General features: G+C 36.5%; 1 non-coding gene across 1 annotated transcript; it reads left to right on the forward strand.

The window, feature by feature from the left end:
• The first annotated feature begins 2,302 nt into the window (after positions 1 to 2,302).
• LOC120226042 lies at positions 2,303 to 2,407 on the forward strand. Its single transcript, XR_005526928.1, has one exon. It is a non-coding gene; the product is annotated as a U6 spliceosomal RNA (small nuclear RNA).
• The last annotated feature ends 6,329 nt before the right edge of the window (positions 2,408 to 8,736 follow it).

The raw sequence follows: 8,736 nt of genomic DNA on the forward strand, positions 1-8,736 counted from the left end.
TTACCAGAACCTTATCCCAACTGAGGAAGAGGCCCGCCTCCCACTTCAGCTTCTTCTAGTCATTCTATACTACTAAAAAAGTGAAACAAACAAACACCCCTTTAGCATTGTAGAAACATTTGTGAAGGTCATAGTCCAGAGACACATGTCCACTATAAGCCTGATATTAGATCACAAGGTTATAGAATACTTCTCCTCCTTGATACCTTACCACCACACCAACAGGAATGTATCTGAAGGAGCTCAAGAGAAGACTATCTTGGAGAACAGGTACATAAAGACCTCAAAATCAAGAACGGAAAAACAAATGAGGAAAGTAGAAAAACTTGAAGTCTTTGGCACATATACCCCCAGCAAACATTAAACACAGTCCAAATTCTGGATGTATTATTATAAATCCTTGCACCAAAGACATATTTAAGTCAATTCTGATTACCCAAAACAATATGCCATATGGCAAGAAAATCAGTGTATAACGAGACAAATTTAGAAACAGAGTTGGGTGTGCCATAGGTGATGGAATCATCAAGCAGCAGATTTAAACTACTAGGACAATATCTTAAGGACTCTGAGGGGAAAATAGACATCAGTTAAAAATGGGTAAAAACAACAAATACAAGGAAATTCAAAAAAGTAATCAAAAGGAAGTGCTTGAAATCAAAACCACTAACAGAAATAAAGAATGCCTTTGATGGTCCCATCACTCAACTGGACAAGACCAAGGAAAGAAGCAGTTAGCTTGAAGATAGGTTAATAGCAAAGGGCCCAAGAAGACCCAAGTTTGGCTCCATCCTTCATAAAGACTTTGGCGGCTATTCTTAGCTATAAGGATGCTACTTTAATGACCAAATCATAACAGGCAGTTGGGTACAGAGGGTTACAGGCTCTGTTTTGAGAAAAGCAATTTGTTGCTAGCGATTCCCCACTATTGGCACAAGCAGGTTCTTGCATCAGAAGCTCACATTCAACTCATGGTTAACTAATGGCTACCATGTGTTCCAGAGGGGAGGTTGCTAAAGCCTCCTCATTGAAGGAACCTCTTGCTAGGGAGGAGGAGGAGGCATTAGTGGGAATGACTATTCTATTGCAATTGAGACAGATTCTAAGGCTTTTTGTTGTAGCGTCCCCAGTAAAGGAGGGCTTATTTGCAAGTAAAGCATATAGGGACTTAAGTAAAATTTGGAAGTGTTGTTTTCAGAAGCCAAAATAGCTGAAAAGTTGGACGTTTTTTAATGTTGTGAGTACTGAAAGATCAACAGCTGTTTCTCAAATATGGTAAATATGAAGCAATCCTTTATTTACCAAGTAATGTTTAGAGATTTACCTAAGTTCATAAGGCCTAATATAGATCCCTGTTTTTTTGTGAGTTCCTCTGTGAGTGGTTATATGTCCTGAATGAATGTGCTAAATGAATGTCCCTGAAAGAGGATATAATGAGTGTGATGTCATGCCTGTGCTCCTGGGCAAAGTTGAGGGAAGTTAAGTTGTTGTCTCCAAAGACTATGTGATGTCAAGGCTTGGAAGTACCCCATGGTCAGACAGGTGAGGCTATGTGGTGTCTCTTCAGAGTTGAAAGAAAACTTCAGCTGTGAGATTGTTAAAAGAACATTGAACAGAATATATTAGCCAAATCTAATATGAGATTTTTAGAGAGATTACCAGTTGCCGAGTAGATAGAGTCCATAATTTCAATAATATTGTGCATGGAGGTTTCAATGGGGGCAATAGCATTAAGGTTGTAGTAATCTACTTTGGGGAGCTACTTTTTTCTTTCTATGTTTAAGAATAGGCTAAATTGGACTGAATGAAGAAGCCATAAGGATAATTAGCTTTAAAAAAATAAATCCAAAAAAAAAAAATAAATAAATCCTGAACAGTGGGTTTTAATCCTTGTAATCCCTGTTTTAATTTACATTGAGTCATAATATGTTAACTAGGGGATGTCTTTGGGGTCCTATTTTATCAAGACAACTTGAAAATTTCAAATACCAACTTAATTTTAACTTACTACTCAGTGGATAACAGTAATGCCCATTCTGAAGTACTTCAGTGTAATGGATTCTCCGGTCATGCATAATTTAGGCAAGACCATAGCTTTGATGGTTAAGCTGAGGTATATCTATTTGTACTTTATTTTATACTGTATAAGTCTTTTAAGAGTACAGGGAATACCTTGTATAACATGTGGAATCTCCAAGTATGTCTGTAATTTGAGCCCAGACCATAAAGATTAAAACAATGAAGATTTGCCAGTGGGTACCTTTTGCAGATATTAAACTTAATTCAGATCCAAAGTTGTTGAGTGCTTGCTTCAGCAGCACATATATTAAAATTGGAAGGACTCAGAGAAGAATGGCATAGCCCTGCACACAGATGACAGAAAATTCATGAAGCCTTCCATATTAAAAAAAAAAAAAAAGTTAAGCTGTTGAGACACAAAGTCAGCCAGTGGCCCTTTATGTTTTGTTATTCTATTACTTTAGTAAATTTTGGATTGGGTCAAATTGTGGACCTCTGTTTTGTGTGTTTTTGTTGTTTCCTTCTCTATACCCAATTTTCTATTTTTCTTTTATCTTTCCTTTTTTTAAAATTGTTGTTACTGGATATGCTTCAGACAAATTCCTCTCTATCTTGCTCATATACATGAGCTTCTTTCTCTAGAGAGCCTCAAATTTGCATCTCCAGGGTTTGTGGCCTTTCCCAGGGCAACGGATGCTTGTAGGATTGAAGCTGAGCTTTGTCAGCTTTGAATTAACCTCTTCACTGTGCTGCACAGGTGATGAGTGCTTTTCTCCATAATCCTGAGGATCAAGATCTTCGTTGTAACGGAAGCATAGATAGCAGCAGCAGACGTATACTTATGGGTCATGGTGAGCCTTGTGCTCTTAGATGTACAGACCTCAGCATTCAAGACAATGACTGCATTTATCTTCTTTCTATTTTTAAAAATTCATTAGTGACTGCTGTCTGAGTGACCAACTGATGTGCCCATATCTTGCCTAAAGTACAAGCCTTTGAATCCTTTACAGAACAGAGACCAAAATTTGGTTGAGACACACTATGAATTTGGTCACAGGTGAGACTCTTTCCCCCCAAAACTATTGTCAACCAGTTTTATTCTAAATACAGGCTGATATTTCCAGACTGAGAAGCATAACCCAAAGCCATGAAGAAAGGCCCCAAATCTGTATGACTGTCCTTCCAACACCGAATATTGAAACTTACAACTTAGGTCAGAGAAGTATATAAGAACATTTCTATGGAACTTAACAAGTATAGCTCAGTGCAGCAAAACTCAAGCATGAGGTTGGCAGCAAGAAGTGGAGACAGGCCACATACCATTCCTAATAGCTTCTTATCAGTCAGAAAACATTTATTATTTACCTGTGGAGCTATTTGAGGATAGCCTCCCATACAAGTTCAAAACTTGCTTGAAAGAGCAAGGAAAGGAGGCCAACTCAGAGTGTTCACTGTGTTTAGGGGTGTGTGAGGGTGTGGGGTCCTACACACAGTCAGGATCTTGGTGGTTTAATCTCCCACAAGTAACAAATGAGGGAGCATCCAGGCTTTCTTCATATCAGGTTGCCCAGAAAGGGCCAAGGGGAGAGCTTAAAGCCTGATAGATCAAGCAAAGCAAAAAAATCACTAAGAACTATTAGAGCTTAAGAATATTACTAATCAGACTGATCTAACTGACATGGATGGAATATGTCCCCAACAATAGAATACACATTCCTTCCCTACTCACATGTAACATTCACATTCTAGGCTCTCTCAAAAAAAAAAAAAAAACTAACAAATTACAAAAGCTGGACATCATCTAAAGTATGACTTCATATTGTAACACAATTAACTAAACCAGACATCAGGCACAGAAAAGATAGCCAGTAAATACAATTCTGAACTATATATGGGTCAAAAGGAAGTTGGAGGGGAAGTTAAAATATACTGAACTTAAACAAAAATGAAGAAAACAGCCTATTAAGATCTGTGGGATACAGTACTTAGAGAGAAATACGTATAGCAATGAAAACAGGTATATAAAGAAGAAAGATCTAAAATCAGTTACTTAAGCTTCCACCTTAAAAGACTATAGAATGAAGAATTTAAGAATAAAACAAGTAGAAGAAAAATATAATAAAAAAATAGATCCAAAAACAAATAAATTGAAAGCATGAAAACAAAAGCGACAAAACTAAAGCCTCCTTTGGAAAGATCAAAAAATTGAAAGCACTTAGGCTGACCAAGAAGAAAAAAAAAGGTCATAGTAGCAATCTTAGAAAGAAAAGTCATCACTTGACCTCATAGACAAGAAAAGAAAGATAATATTATGAATGTCTATTCCCAAAATTCTATAACTTAGATGGATGTTATTAATCCCTTTAAAGAGACAACTCTGAAAATTTACAATCAAAATCAATAGTTTGAGTAGACCAATATCAATTCTATTAATTGAATCAATATTAATGATCTCCCCAAAGAAAGCAACAAGGCTTAAGTTTCACTGGTGAATTTTATTGAGTGTTTTAAGAAGAAATAATGCCAAATCCTATGTGATCCTTTCCAGGAAAAGAAAAAAGAAAGGCAGAGGGTCACTTTCTAATGTCTTTTATGGGGTATGAATTACTCTATTACTAAAACCATATAAAGCCATTATAATAAAGAAAATAATCGACCAATATCTGTTATGAACATGGATAAAAAATTCCCCAAAAAATATTAGAAAATTTAATTCAACATTATAAAAAAATATTTATACAATGTATACAGTGTCAAGAAAGAATAAAGAGGATTTATTTATTCAAGTCTCATTCAACATTCAAAAACTAACCAATAGGATCAACTATGTCAAAAAAAAAAACTAAAAAAGAAAAACAATTGGATCATATAGATCAGTGTAAAAAAAAAAAAAAAAGGAAAAAAAAGAAAAAATCCAAAATTCAGGATCTAGACTTCCTGTATGACAACATGAGATATTCTGGAGGTATGATCCCAGTAAGACTATTGGAAACTATTTTAGAAAACAACCACTTATGCTCTCTACTAATGGTCCTATGATCATGCAGCAAATGAAGAAACATTTATTCAAGAAAATTTCCTAAAACCCACTAGGAAGAGGGAGAGTCTATGCCATATAAATCAAGCTTCACTCCCTCTCTCCCCCCTCCCTTCCAGCCCATATGACAGAAACTCCACTGAAAATGGATATAGTCTAGAACACAGACCTTCTCCCCTGATCTGTAGGGCAGAAGGCTGCAATATCTTCCCTGGAGGCACAGGACAACAGCAATTCTCATTCTGCCCTAGTAATTTCTTGCAGAGGCTAAATTCCAGGTGAGTGGAGTTGAGAGGTAAAGGCTCCCTTTCTGCCCACCTCCCACTAATTGGACGCAGGCTCCACTTTGAATGTAGCACAAGTTTATTTGTAAAGGAGAGGCTCTGGGAGAGGCAAGAATGGAGCTTACAGAATCTTGAACACACAGACTCCTGAGTACCTAGCTCATGCAGCATGGGTTTCATCAGAGAGAAGCTTGCCACTATACTTATTATCAGTTCTAGAGCCATGGCTCCAAGATTGTGCCCGGGTTGGGGGGGGGGGGGAGGTAGGCCAAAGATTTCTCCAAAAGAACTGATTTCATTTGCAAGGGTTTTTGCAAAATCAAGCCTAAGATGACATCAGAAACGTGAGAGGTTGTAGTGAAAGGCAATTTAGGAAGAAATCAGTAGGTACATTAGAGACATAAGGTAAACCAAAAACTATCTAGGTTAGCACAGAGAATCAGAGAAAGGAAAGCTGAAGGAGAAGAACTGTCCTGAGGCCAGAACAAATCTTAAACAGTAGCTTCAAAAACTGAGCTCTAATTTAGTTGGTTCATTCCATGGAACAAAATACATTAGGGCATTCCTGGAAACAAAAGAGCAATAATCTTGCCAAATGAATGGAGCTTATCAGGAAAATAGAGAAGCAAAGAAACTCCTACAAATATCAGTGTCATCTCAAGTTAACTTATGCAAGCCCAAGGCTGCACCCTCCAAGTAGCTGTATGCACCCCTTTCACACAGCAGGGAAGAATCAGACTTTATGAAAGCATGTGATCAATTGATTGAGCCAGCAAACAATTAACAATAACCAGTTTTGGAGTGGGGGAGTGGAGAACGTACCCAGAATTGGTGCAATATATTGTCTAAAAAGTCCAATCCCTTACAAAATATTATGAGACATACAGAGAAGATGGGAAGTGAAACACATACCTGAGGGGTAAGCATGCAACAGAAATTGCCCATGAGAACTGATAGATGGGGGATGTAACAGACAAACACTTCAGAGTAGCCATTAGGAACATGTTCAAAGAAGTAAAAGAAACCATACTTTAAAAAGGAAAAGGAAGTATGATGATAATAGCTCATCAAATAGAGAACATTAGGGCACCCGGGTGGCTCAGTTGGTTGAACATCTGACTTTGGCTCAGCTCATGATATCACAGTTTGTGGGTTCAAGCTTGGCATCAAGCTGTCTGCTGTCAATGCAGAACATGCTTCAGATTCTCCGTCCTCCTCTCTCTCTCTGCCCCTCCCCAACTTGCTCTCTCTCTCTAAAAAATAAATAAACATTAAAAAATAGAAAACACCAATAAAGAGAAACAGATATGTCTGTGTGTGTGTGTGTGTGTGTGTGTGTGTGTTCAGGATTCTGTAAGCTCCATTCTTGCCTCTCATATATATATATATATATCATATATATATATATATCTCCAAATGGAAAGTCTCCCATATCTGAAATTAAAATTCACTGAGGAAGTCAACAGTAGATTTAAACTAAAGTTTAAACATTACCAAACTTAAAGATGGATTGACACAGATTATGAAATCTGAACAGAGATTAAAAAGGAGTAAAATAAACAATCTCAGCAAAAAGTTGGGCCCTGTGAATCACACTGACATAGAAACAATGAATGTGAGTGCCAGTAAAGGGCACACAGAAAGGAGCTGATGAAACACTCAAAAAATTATGGCTAAAAACTTCCCAGATTTGAAGAAAAACTTTATACTTTGAAGAAGTTTGAAAAACTCGAAGTAGGAGAAACACAAAAAGATCGAAAACTAGTATCATTAATAAAAATAATGAAAACCAATGACAGAGAATATCTTAAAAGCAACAACAAAAAAAAGAGTAAGTCATCATGTCTTAGACGGAAGCTTCAAAAACACTGTTTTTCGCTTATCATAAATAATGGATGAAGAAAGCAGTAAGATACCATATTCAAAGTGTTCAAAGGAAGAGAAGAAAAAGACAAAGAAAACTGGGGCTAAGAAGTCTGTATTAGTCTTCTAGGGAAACTCTAACAGTGTTCTAAGGACTGAGTGGCTTAAAGAACAGAGATTTGTTTTCTCACAGTTCTAGAGGCCAGAAGTCCAAGATCAAGGCTCTGGCTAATTCAGTTTCTGGGGAAGGTTCACTTTTTGGCTTCTAGATGGTCCTCGCCTCAATAAGTTTTCACATAAGTTTTCCCTATTGCATGTATGAAAAGAAAAAAGCAAGAGATAATTCTTCCTTTTCTTACAAAAGAAGGTCAGCAGTCCTTTGGAATTAAGGTCCCACTTTATGACCTCATTCAACCTTAATTACCTCCGAAAGACTTAATCTCCAGAAACAGTCATAGTGGAAGTTAATAAGGCTTTAATATATAAATGTGAGGGAGATACAATTAAGTCCACAGCAAATCTTATCTTCAGCAAGCTGTATGTTAATAATAAAAGTAAAATAAAGACATACCCATATAGTAAAAAAAATTTAATATTGCAAGAAGAACATGGAGGTTAAAGAACACCCTACTAAAGAATGAAAGGGCCAATCAGGCAATTATAAAAGAAATTTAAAAATATATGGAAACAAATGAAAATGAAAATACAACTATCCAAACTCTTTGGGATGTGGCAAAGGCAGCCCTAAGAGGAAAGTACATAGCACTTCAAGCCTATATCAAGAAATCAGAAAAAGCACAAATACAAAATCTAACAGCACACCTAAAGGAACTAGAAGCAGAGCAACAAGAGCACTCCAAACCCAGTAGGAGAAGAGAAATAATAAAAATCACGGCAGAAATAAGCAATATAGAAACCAAAAACACAGTTGAACAGATCAATAAAACAAAGAGTTGTTTTTTTTGAAAAAAATCAACAAAATTGACAAACCTCTATCCAGGCTTCTCAAAAAGAAAAGAGAAAGCACTCAAATAGACAAAATCATGAATGAAAATGGATTTATTACAATCTGTCCCTCAGAAATACAAGCAATCATCAGGGAATACTATGAAAAATTGTATGCCAACAAACTGGACAGTTTAGAAGTAGTGGACAAATTCCTAAACACACACAAACTACCAAAAATCACACGGGAAGAGATAGAAAATCTGAACAGACTCATAACTACTGAAGAAATTGAATCAGTTATCAATAATCTCCCAACAAATAAGAGCCCAAGGCCAAATGACTTCCCTGGGGAATGCTACCAGACATTTAAATCAGAGTTAATACCCATTCTTTCCAAGCTATTCCCAAAAAAATAGAAATGGAAGGAAAACTTCCGGACTCATTTTATGAAGCCAGCATCACCTTGATTCCCAAGCCAGAGACCCAGTACAAAAAAAAAAAAAAAAAAAAGCGAACTACAGGACAATATCCTTGATAAATACGGATGCAAAAATCCTCAACAAGATACTTACAAATTGAATCCAA

Source organism: Hyaena hyaena, unplaced genomic scaffold, assembly GCF_003009895.1.
Source record: "Hyaena hyaena isolate Hyena2069 unplaced genomic scaffold, ASM300989v1 scaffold_1580, whole genome shotgun sequence".
Lineage (NCBI taxonomy): Eukaryota > Metazoa > Chordata > Mammalia > Carnivora > Hyaenidae > Hyaena > Hyaena hyaena.